Genomic DNA, 12,851 nt, shown 5'->3' on the forward strand with positions numbered 1-12,851 from the left:
CATGCAAGGTTTCCGTCTCAGTTAAATTGCTTTCATTTTACATAGTGAATATGCAGCTCCAAATCCACTTGTCAGAAATGCTTCAAAAGAAGAATTCCGATGTAAAAAATACCGTCTTGACTCAAATTTCAAACATTTAATTCTTTTTAAATTCTGAACACACGAACATAAAATGGTGGTGTCCAAGACACGACCGCAATGGGAATATTTCGAGCTTCCTTTTGCAAACGGATCAAACTATGCTATAGGATTAGCGGATGAAATTGCCAACATCCAGCTTTGGCTGACACAGTTTGCATTCGCTGCTTGGATCGATTCTGCAGAATGCCCCCTCGCCGTCCAAGCCTAAGCAATCCTTAGCTGTGAGTGTGCATGCAGATCTTGCTCTTTTGTTGGCATTTCCGCTTGCGCCACCGATTTGCGTTGCCCTTTCGGAGTAACTTCAAAAACAACTGAATAAGCAAGGCACTGACTCAATGAGAAAATCACACACATATCGGGATACTGAAAATGAACAGTCACAACATTCCTGACAATTCAATGGCAATGGATAAATGTGAATGAATTCTCATGACTCGAGCTTTGAGGAAAGCTCAGAGAGCACAGAATGAATATGAATGAACACAGTTGTAAATTTGTTTGCCGTCGAATGAATGACAGTAGCATCGACAAGCAAAATAAACGCGTTACACTGATAAAAATATATTTTCAATGTTGCTTAACAAGCTCAATATTTCCAAGCTCTGGTCATGACTCATTAAGTTTCATCGTGCTTTGTGCTTTTGTCTAATTGGTTGTACTTTGTGCTGATGCTTTTATGTATGCTGCATTGTCCGGGAATTACGTCACCGGAACAATGACTTTTGTTGGCCACGCCTTTGTCTCACTGTGCCCTTTTTCCACTTTTGGAACGGTACGTAATAAAAATCCCCGTGGCGTCCTCACCGGACGCCACCTTCCACACTAGAATGTGATTGGAACGGACTCACCGAATCGTTTCAAACTTGCTTCGAAAGGTGAATCGCTGCTGCTGACGTCGTTGCTTGGAGCTTTTATTCTGCTAACTCGCTGTGTCGATATCGGTTTGATTCTCGCTGCTGTGAGGTGCGGTGGGCGAACCAATTCTATCGTCCCGACTTGACGATGTCTGAGAAGGATAGTGCAGCCAATTTTGAACAGGCACATTGGCACTTTGTTGGCTATTCTACCAATTGGTATAATAAAATTACCTTTCTTCAACTATTAGCACTGACACGCTTTTTAGCGATTTACTTTGCGCACCACACAAGATTAACCTACTATAATAACTAAATTTTACATCTGGAAATAACGCTAACTTACAAAAAAATATATTTACTTAGCACAACTTATTGACCACGAACAAATTCGCGCACTTCCACAGTTTTAAGCAATCAGCAGCAGAATGTGCGAGTCCGGAAATCCTCAGCTGAGGGAAAGTGAAATCAGTCTAATTAATTCCCTTTTCCCGAAAACTTATCGGCCGCACTCGGAAATCCAAGACTAAAGCTGCCGTCTCATTCTAGTGTCGAAATACCGCTTCCCAGCTTTCGCGATCAAGAAGCAGCATACTAGAAAGCTCTTGCGGGCATCTTTCCCGGACTCTCAGATCTGAATAATTGCACATTGAGGCGAATAAGCTTTACACAGCTTTTATGATCGGCTCAACCCACATACTTATTTTCTACCTTAGGTCAAATACATATAGAGTATGTTTTGCCCTAGAACATTTAAACTGCTGATCGCTACAGACATAAGGTGGAAAAGATTCATGAATTGTACAATTTTCTCGGCAATATTTAATTGTTTCCAAAGCGCAATGACTTTTTGATTGATTTTTAATTCGTTTGTTGAAATTGATTCGACGTTGCTTTTTACTACCTTTTTCGAATGTTCCAGAAAATTGAGAAACATTTTCCCCGTTATGCAACCGTTAGTTGCGAAATTAGCAAAGACAATGGACCCAGTTGGACCACCTGTGCGCTAGAACCATGAAAATATTCTATTGTTCTATTCGGAACTAGTTCGATAGCTCGTTCCATCTCATCTTCGTTGATGCTGGTTCTATCGGTTTCCTTTTGTAGTTTCGAACCATCATTAGGTCTGAAAATCAGACTAAATTGATGTTTGTTAGTAAACAACAATCAGACAAAAAATGTATGAGGTATTAAACAGTGTCCGAATGTACCCCGTGAACGATGTGCGAATGTGCCCCACCACCATCCGAAGACAAATCATAATTTTATCTAATAAATAGACCTTTATTTCCCCGTTGTATGCACGTTTTTTTTCATTTCATATTAGTTACTAACTGAGGTGGTGTACTTAAATTTCTAAATCGTTCACAAAGGAATTAGGGAAATACTTACAACTTCAAGCTCAAAAGTTTCGAAACGTGTATGAAAAAGGGCACTGTATTGTTTTCGTAAGTAATAAACGACCAGGAGATGTCAAACCATATTACAGCTGTTGGTGGAAAGGCTGTTAACTTACTTATATTTTTAATTTGGTTGAAAATTGTACTACTTAATTTTTACAAACGTTGTCGCGTCCGAAGCTGCCCCCCTTTCCCCTACTTGTACGCTTTGTTATAGAGAAATAAAGGATTGATGCTTTTCTGCATGATGAGATACAACTTTTCGACTATAATCTGTTAATTCATTTCTCATGGCGTTTGTGTCATTACTAAAAACTCCATCCACACTGCTTATACCCCCTAAAACAGTTGGTGGAAGCTCCGCAAGAATATGGCCTATAATCTTGTAATTATTTTTTGTTATTCCACACTGCCCATATTCGACACCCAATTCTTCCGTACGAAGTCTGATATCTTAATTTCCATTAGACAATCAAAACAAAAACAAGGAAGTAGACGACGAAGTCTTCAAGCACATAAGAATTCATTTGAGAGCTGCTGCCTCTACTCCTGTTTATGTTTTGATTTGAAACATCCCAATTCCAATTAACGAGATTCCTTGCCGCACATCTCGTTATCGTACTGTTCGTCTTGACAGAAGACAGCCAACAATACAATGTAACAGCTCCGACAAGCTATTATGTGATGCATGTTACAAAGGAAGCCATTTTAAAACGCAGCATGGTACCTATAGAAAATATGAAACGAAAACAAGATCGAAGCTATCTCCGAAGCATGAGAGAAGTTAGAAAAGTGGGGCCCCAAAAGATTGCACAGCAGGAAAATCTTTGTGTCGCTTTCCGTCCTTTGTAAAATTCCAGGTACAAGTCCAAAATTAAAACATATCTTCTGGAGAACGGAGCCAATAGACATCGCTTCGGTCTGAGCTCTCGATGCGAGTCTGTGTCGTTTTCATCGCTCTTGATGACAACGGGGGAGTGAGTGATTACTTGCAAGTAATTATTGCCAGTTGCGAAAACTCCCGTAAAAGAAAATGTTTTCATTCGCCCATTTATGATGTATGCTGCTGATAAAACACCAACAGAGTAACATCTGGGAATCGATTTACAGACGTAGTAACCAATCTGAAATCGGATCCATATGATGTGAAACTTTTAGGAGAAATGAAAACATAAAACCCAAACAGATCAATTATAGTTTCAACAACACATGGTAAACCCATCAGTAGATTAATGGGGAGAAAGTTTTGTAATATGCTAATAATTTGTGGAAATGCCAAAGCAGAAATGCCTACCCCATTAATCCATCAGACTCCTGGAAAAGTTTGGAAATAGAGCGTAGCGCAGGAGTATGTCATGTTTTTGACATTTTCCACCTTTCAAACAAAACTTTCACCCACATTAGCCTAACTCTACGCGATGTACCCTCATGTTCTCGCATCCACGCAACAGAACACATTTAGATAACTGTCGGGCAGAGAGAATACCTTGCGTCCTCCCCCTCTAATTCTCACATGTAGGGAAATTGTGTGTCTACCTATTTGACAATTCACCAGCGGCTGCGTTGCGCTGCCGTCTTCCTGGCGATAATGAATAAATAATTGAAGGAACACGACAGTAAACTTTCACTTGTGTTTGAATAAATACCCTCTGTTCACACGTGATAGAAATACATTGCTGGTGGTGACGGCAAACGATGAATAATATTTCAAAATCAGGAGAGGGGCTGTAATAATATCCTTTTTGAAATCCTTGCCAATGTGTTACGTTCGCCTTAACGGTGATATCCAGCTGATATGCTCTTATACAGGGCGTCGTTAACGGAGATACCAGATTTTTCATTCGCATTCATTTGATTTGAAAGGGGAGAAAGTTTGTTGAATTGTAAGAAATCCAGCATAAATTTTATATGAACAAGATACAATGATCTACTTAGGCTAAAAAAATTCCGTCCAAAAATCATCCGAATTGTTTTCTCCCATATCTTCCAAATCGACGGTTTCAACTCACCAACTTATCCTGGTTATACTGCCGATAACGTTCGAGAAATAACCGAGCAGTGAACCCAAACCTGTTAGCTAACTCAGTTGGTTCGACTGTACATTTTTAAGATTTTTTCAAAGCATTATATTAGGCTGTATAAAAAGTCCTGCGGTATTTCCGCGAGGTGTCGTTGTAAGCGCGTAGTTCTAGTTGTATTCATTGTATCGAGTCATACTATAACTTGTTGGAAAGGTATTTTTGCGCGCTATAATATAGTCCTTGACAGTGTTTCGTTTGGTTAAGTCGTTCGTGAGTTATAGTGTCGCAAATATGGAGCAAAATAATGAAAAAATCCGACATATTTTACAGTACTACTATGACAAAGGCAAAAATGCATCTCAAGCTGCCAATAAAATTTGTGCAGTTTATGAACCCGATACAGTTTCCATTTCCACCGCACAACGATGGTTTCAACGTTTTCGTTCTGGTGTAGAGGTCGTCGAAGATGCGCCACGCTCCGGAAGGCCTGTCGTCGAAAATTGCGACAAAATCGCTGAATTAGCCGAGAAAGACCGGCATAGTAGCAGCCGTAGCATCGACCAAGAGCTGGGGATAAGTCATCAAACCGTTATTAACCATTTGAAGAAGCTTGGATTCACAAAGAAGCTCGATGTATGGGTGCCACACACGTTGACGCAAAAAAACATCTTTGACCGTATCGACGCATGTGAATCGCTGCTGAATCGCAACAAAATCGACGCGTTTCTGAAGCGGATGGTGACTGGCGATGAAAAGTGGGTCACTTACGACAACGTGAAGCGCAAACGGTCGTGGTCGAAGCCCGCTGAAGCGGCTCAGACAGTGGCCAAGCCCTCATTAACGGCCAGGAAGGTTCTGCTGTGTGTTTGGTGGAATTGTCAAGGAATAATGTATTATGAGCTGCTTCCCTATGGCCAAACGCTCAATTCGGACCTGTACTGTCAACAACTGGACCGCTTGAAGGTAGCACTCATGAAAAAGAGGCCATCTTTGATAAACAAAGGCCGCATTGTCTTCCATCAGGACAACGCCAGGCCACACACTTTATTGGTGACGCGCCAGAAGCTCCGGGAGCTCGGATGGGAGGTTCTTTTGCATCCGCCGTATAGTCCGGACCTTGCACCAAGTGAGTACCACCTGTTTTTGTCCATGGCGAACGAGCTAGGTAGACAGAAGTTAGCCACAAAAGAGGTCTGTGAAAATTGGCTATCCGTGTTTTTTACCAATAAGGAAGCGATCTTCTATAACAGGGGTATTATGAAGTTGGCATCTCGTTGGGAACAAGTCATCGAACAAAACGGCGCATATTTGACTTAAAACAGATGATTGTAACTAATTTTATGAACAAATGAAAATTCAAAAAAAATATCGCAGGACTTTTTTTACAGCCTAATATTTCTGTTGAAATCTTTTCAGCATTTGCTTCATAAGAATTTACCGTCGTCGAGTTCAGTTGTTACTCTAGTCCCGTGCAGATCCAAATTTGATAAAGTTTGTTTCGTTCGTATTTTGTTGCGTGTTGCATCCAGTGTGTGCTTTCCTCATTCTTGAAGAATATGAACAAGTAAAATGACGAACCAGCCGAAAGTGTAGAAAGTCACTATCATACAGAAAAAAAATCTTTTGTACTTTGGATTCTTGAAATACATCTACTTTTCATCCCGGTCACGATCCAATGCAAAAATTATTTTCTTTTGTATTTGTATTTTGTATTTGTATTTTATATTTGTATTTTGTATTTGTATTTTGGTCCCGATGAAACGAGTTCTCATGGTGCGAGAGTAGAGGTAGAAATGAACGAAAGCAAATGAAGCGTCATATTATATACCATAAGAGTATGGAATGTAAACCCAACCCCCTCGATTATATTCGTAGCATAGCCTGAGAGAGAAACGAATAACCATCGATGTATACAGTAATGTATTTGAATCCGGACGCTTTTTAATCCGGACACTTTGCATTACATTCAACATCATACCACAGCCATAACATTTTGTTCATGTTGAATTAATGCGACTGATAGTTACTAATCAATCTCATCAATCGCATGATAGTTACTAATCGATCGCATTAATTCAACATGCACAAAATGTTATGGCTGTGGTATGATATTGAATGCAATGCAAAGTGTCCGGATTAAAAAGCGTCCGGATTCAAATACATTACTGTATAATTACTTCGATGTTATTCGTTTCTCTTTCAGGCTAAGCTACGAATATAATCGAGGGGGTCGGGTTTCCATTCCATATTCCAATGGTATCTTCGTGTTGCATCCAGTATGTGCTTTCATCATTCTTGAATAATATGAAATAGTGAAGTGACAAACCAACCAAAAGTGTCGAAAGTCACTATCGTACAGAAAAACAAATCTTTCGCAATTTGGATTCTTGAAATACATCTACTTTTCATCCCGGTCACGATCCAATGCAGAAATTATTTTCTTTTGTATTTGAAAAGCTCAATTTAGCAAATGCTCTTCCGGTTTTCTTATCCGGTTTCAGTTGGTCAAATAATGTGGGACCCATCTTCTGAGCTGTGAGAATTTTTCCATGGTTTTTAAACGCCACCGAAACGCGAACCTACCGAATTTTTGCTAGAGTCAATTTAAAGATGTCTGTTCTGGCAATACAGCCCTGCAGACTTCAACTGTGTCACAGAATGTGTTGACAGAATATTCAAAAAACAATTAGAAAAAATCCATTTTTCTGAACGCGCTGGTTGAAGATGGTTGTTCTGGATAACTGCGGTGAATTTTGAAGAGAACCTCGCGAAGTAGTTATGCGATATTCAAATCGTGAAGAAGGAAAAACTAATGTAAGCATTCCAATTTAAAGAAAGGATTGTATCAATTATTGTATCAATAAATGATTTTCAGCTTTGAGCAGTTGAGAAACGATTCCCCTTTTTTTTACGCCTGCACAGTGTTACTACGCTGACAATTTGGTTGTATGGAGACCTTTTTGCTGTTCCCTTTATTGTAGTGTTTTGCACAGTTTTGTGTTTTCAATGCTTATAAAAAAGAAAAGATAGATTTCTGACCTGTACGGAAAATCAGTTAAATATTCTTGTAGGTGTCGAGAAATTACAAAATTAGGATATTTCGAATGCTTGACGTCTGGTCATCAAAAAATCTATCTATCTATCTATATATATAAAAATGGAGTGATGTCTGTCTGTCTGTCTGATTCTTATAGACTCGGAAACTACTGAACCGATCGACATGAAAATTGGTATGTAGGGGTTTTTGGGGCCGGGGAAGGTTTTCGTGATATTTTGAGACCCCTCCCCCCTCTCTAAGAGGGGGCTGCCATACAAATGAAACACAAATGTCTGCATTACTCGGAAATTAACCAAGCAAACGAAACCAAAGTTGGCATGTGAAAGTTTTAGGGTGCAATAAATGTTTCTATGATGGTTAGACAGTCCTTCCCCCACTCAAAGGGGGGCTGCCATACAAATGAAACACAAATTTCTGCATTACTCGAGAATTAATCAAGCAAATGAAACCAAATTTGGCATGTGGAGGTTTTAGGATGCAATAAATGTTTCTATGGTGATAAGATACTCCTTCCCCCTCTCTTAGAGGGGGCTGCCATACAAATAAAACACAATTTTTTGCATTACTCGGAAATTAACCAAGCAAACGAAACCAAAGTTGGCATGTGAAAGTTTTAGGGTGCAATAAATGTTTCTATGATGGTTAGACAGTCCTTCCCCCACTCAAAGGGGAGGCTGCCATACAAATGAAACACAAATTTCTGCATTACTCGAGAATTAATCAAGCAAATGAAACCAAATTTGGCATGTGGAGGTTTTAGGATGCAATAAATGTTTCTATGGTGATAAGATACTCCTTCCCCCTCTCTTAGAGGGGGCTGCCATACAAATAAAACACAATTTTTTGCATTACTCGGAAATTAATCAATCAAACGAAACCAAAGTTGGCATGTGAAAGTTTTAGGGTGCAATAAATGTTTCTATGATGGTTAGACAGTCCTTCCCCCACTCAAAGGGGAGGCTGCCATACAAATGAAACACAAATTTCTGCATTACTCGAGAATTAATCAAGCAAATGAAACCAAATTTGGCATGTGGAGGTTTTAGGATGCAATAAATGTTTCTATGGTGATAAGATACTCCTTCCCCCTCTCTTAGAGGGGGCTGCCATACAAATAAAACACAATTTTTTGCATTACTCGGAAATTAACCAAGCAAACAAAACCAAAGTTGGCATGTGAAAGTTTTAGGGTGCAATAAATGTTTCCATGATGGTTAGACAGTCCTTCCCCCACTCAAAGGGGGGGCTGCCATACAAATGAAACACAAATTTCTGCATTACTCGAGAATTAATCAAGCAAATGAAACCAAATTTGGCATGTGGAGGTTTTAGGATGCAATAAATGTTTCTATGGTGATAAGATACTCCTTCCCCCTCTCTTAGAGGGGGCTGCCATACAAATAAAACACAATTTTTTGCATTACTCGGAAATTAACCAAGCAAACGAAACCAATGTTGGCATGTGAAAGTTTTAGGGTGCAATAAATGTTTCTATGATGGTTAGACAGTCCTTCCCCCACTCAAAGGGGGGGCTGCCATACAAATGAAACACAAATTTCTGCATTACTCGAGAATTAATCAAGCAAATGAAACCAAATTTGGCATGTGGAGGTTTTAGGATGCAATAAATGTTTCTATGGTGATAAGATACTCCTTCCCCCTCTCTTAGAGGGGGCTGCCATACAAATAAAACACAATTTTTTGCATTACTCGGAAATTAATCAATCAAACGAAACCAAAGTTGACATGTGAAAGTTTTAGGGTGCAATAAATGTTTCTATGATGGTTAGACATTCCTTCCCCCACTCAAAGGGGGGGCTGCCATACAAATGATACACAAATTTCTGCATTACTCGAGAATTAATCAAGCAAATGAAACCAAATTTGGCATGTGGAGGTTTTAGGATGCAATAAATGTTTCTATGGTGTTAAGATACTCCTTCCCCCTCTCTTAGGGGGGGGCTGCCGTACAAATGAAACACAAATTTTTGCATTACCCGAGAATTAATCAAGCAAATTAAACCAAATTAGGCATATGGAAACTTTAGGGTGCAATGAATGTTTCTATTGTGGTTAGATACCCCTCCCCCCTCTCTTAGGGGTGGCTGCCATACAAATAAAACACAAATTTCTGCATTACTCGAGAATTAATCAAGTAAATGGGCGGAAAGAAGTTTGCCGGGTTAGCTAGTGGTATATAAATTGGAATTACATGTTACCTGTAGTACACGTCATGCGGTTAATTGACGAAATTCAGGGTGGTTCTGAACCGACCCTCTATTTTTGTTCTGTGTGTGGACGTTTGTGTTTTTTTTATTCTTTATTTAAGAGGCTTTCAATCTCCTGGGCTGGTTCGCCTCGACGTTTGTGTTTGCGTGTTGAGCGTCGAGTGTTGAGCGCTGAGCGTTGAGCGTTGAGCGTTGAACGTTTCCGTTTCCGTTTCCGAAAACGTTTTTACTACTGCCATTTCGCTGTAACACTTTCTTCGTCTCGCTTTAACACTTTCTTTGTCTTACTCAACTCCCCTAACTTCATTAGTGCCGTTTTCATTAAACCGAAAGCCATCATCTTCGTTTCCGAAATGACATCGGAATACGATATTCGACATCGGCTGTTATAGCCCATCCATCCACACTCATATCCGAACATTGCAGGTTCGAGTCCTGTCACGGTCGCCATGAAGAATGGTCATTCTTAATCACTTGAACTCAGTACGCGGATTTCGGATAGCGCCGAGAACAGAGAAAACACAGTGTTCTGTTTGAGGGTTTCGGAGCTAGATCGTCGTCAATTTATTTTCCTACTTACAAGCTAACTTTAAGTTTATTTATTTTCTATTTGGGTTTGTTTTTATGTTTACATGTTGTTCCGTCTGCTTGGAACTGTGGGGTGGACTGTATTTTTGTTATGTTGTTCCACTCATGGAGACAACGGGTGCGTGGAAGAAACCCTCGTGTTCCTCACGCTTTATTTGACGGGTGGGAGCCCCTGTGGCTCCGCTCCGTGCTGTGAAAGGCCTAACATGTTGGGATGTGCTTTGGAAAGGGTTTGATCAGTGCAGAATGAACACATGGTGCTTGAGTACTATTTACACTTTATTCACTATAATCATAATCACTGAATACTAATATATACACTTTATTTACACTTATGCGATTAATGTGCATGTGAATGCGCCATTATTCTCTTGCTGGTAGAATTGCACTTCTGTAGAAAATCTGCTGCTGATGTTATGGCTACTTTTGCAATAAGTTGTTACTCTTGCTATTTGCTCTGGATTTGCACTTGCACTTGCTACTTGCTCGACGGTTGAATAACGACTCCTGCTCGGTCGGGAAGCTATATTTGTGTGTAGTGTTGCACCCGAATAGAAAAAGGGTGGGGACTTACGATTTAAGTTTTTCCCTTCTCTCTTTCTCTCTTCAGTGCGTTACGGACTGAACACATGTTGTTGTTATTATGTTATGCCATGCGTCGAGCGGGATGTTATTTATTGCTACCAGTTGAAGGTAGTAAAATGGGAAATGTTTGGAAACGTTGGGTAAGGTATAATTTGTTAGCTGGCGGAATTCACATAAAGGTCCCTGTTATGGAGTTAGATTCATATTGAACCCTATTGCGATCGTATCGCGAGAATAGAATTCTCTCGTAAAATAGTTTATCTCGGTTATCAGAGTAGGTACACCAGATGAACCAAAAAGACCTATTGGTTCGTTATCTTCGTATAATCTATACGATCTCTGTATTGTTGGTAGACGCATATATATACCACAGTCAGAACCAGATCGAATCAGTCGAAAATATAAATCCCGAGTAGTACCATCAACCTAGTTAATCTCGTAAACTAACAGGCGAGCAAATAAAAGATTCCAGTAACCGTTTCAAACCAGTTTCACCGCGTAGTGTTAGTCAAAATTCCGAACATAAAAGTTGATCCTTCGAGCCGGATCAGTTACGCGTGTGAAAATTTCGGGAACAGTTACAAAGAACAGTTTAGTCATGATCGTGAAAGTGTGAAAAGAAATCACTCGAATCAATTGAGAAATTGATCCGAAACGCAAACTCTAACTTCTTAGTGAAGAACTCACAAGTCCTACGTGTAAAATTCCTCACAGGAGGTGAAAATCTAAAAGTGTTTCCGCACAGTTCGTAAAAAATAGAAAATTGATTCGAGAAATAATTGGCAGCTTCCTACGCTGTAATTAGCCTCGGACAAAGGTCATCGCACACGGATGCTGAGGATTTTTAATGATCAAAAAATTGGAATTTCGAGTGACGGCTTTCTTACTGTAAATTGAACAATAAATTTATTATCCCTGATTGGTTTGGGTTCAGTCTCAGCACAATTTTTGAATCAATTTGATCATCGTAGACGAAGTAGTGGTGGTGCAACATTTTGACGAGAATTGCGTTTGCGAGTTAATTCGTTTCGTTGGTCGATTTTGAGGATTTTCGCTCTATTTCTTATCCATCAAGATGACACTAAATTTACGTACTCTATCTCGTCAAGAACGTTTTTACCTGGATACGATGAACAATCTTCTGAACATGATAGTTAACTACGATGAACAAAGAGATAAATTACTTCTCGAGGGATGGATGCAGCGATTGGAGAAAAACTTTGCTGATTTCCAATCGAATCGATTGCAGATGGAACTGCTCGAGGAACAGGAGACAGATGCTGCCGCAACTCCATCTGATCAGGAAGGACATAGGAAAATTCGAAGTGATTCCACACTTCGTTCATCGGATATCAATCTGAATCTGAAACTACAAACCACACCCAACAAATCTCAGTCCACTCGCAATACTACATATGCTCCACCTCAGTCCGGCCCGCCCTAACCTTTGGAACCGCCGAGCATTGTGATTCCGCCAAACTGTTACCCATCAACCAGACATGTGTCGACTACTTTTCTCGGCAATGTTCGTACCGTTCCGCCGACTGTTCTACCGCAAACCTCAATGGTTAAGATTTCGGATAGCAATGGTCATGCTGTGTGGGCCCTCGTGTTGTTAGAGCCTGCCTCGCAGCTGAATTTGATGACAGAGCAGCTGTCGAAAAAACTGAAGCTACGTCATCTCAAAACACATCAGGAAATCGGAGGTGTAGGGAATGCCACTGTCATTTCACCGTTCTCTGTTGACGATCGCATAAAATCACACCCTTTTCATTTCATCGCGGACATCTCATTGCACATGCTACCGAGTATAACTCTCGAACTTCCTGCGGAAGCATTGTGTACCCAAGAGATGAGCATACCAGCTAACCTCGTTCTCGCAGATCCTACCTTCCATCAACCTGGACCCATCGATACGATTTTGGGGATGGGAGTCTACTACACCCAAAATTGATTTTAAGCTCATGTTTTGTCAT

Source organism: Toxorhynchites rutilus, chromosome 2 (genome assembly GCF_029784135.1).
Source record: "Toxorhynchites rutilus septentrionalis strain SRP chromosome 2, ASM2978413v1, whole genome shotgun sequence".
NCBI lineage: Eukaryota > Metazoa > Arthropoda > Insecta > Diptera > Culicidae > Toxorhynchites > Toxorhynchites rutilus.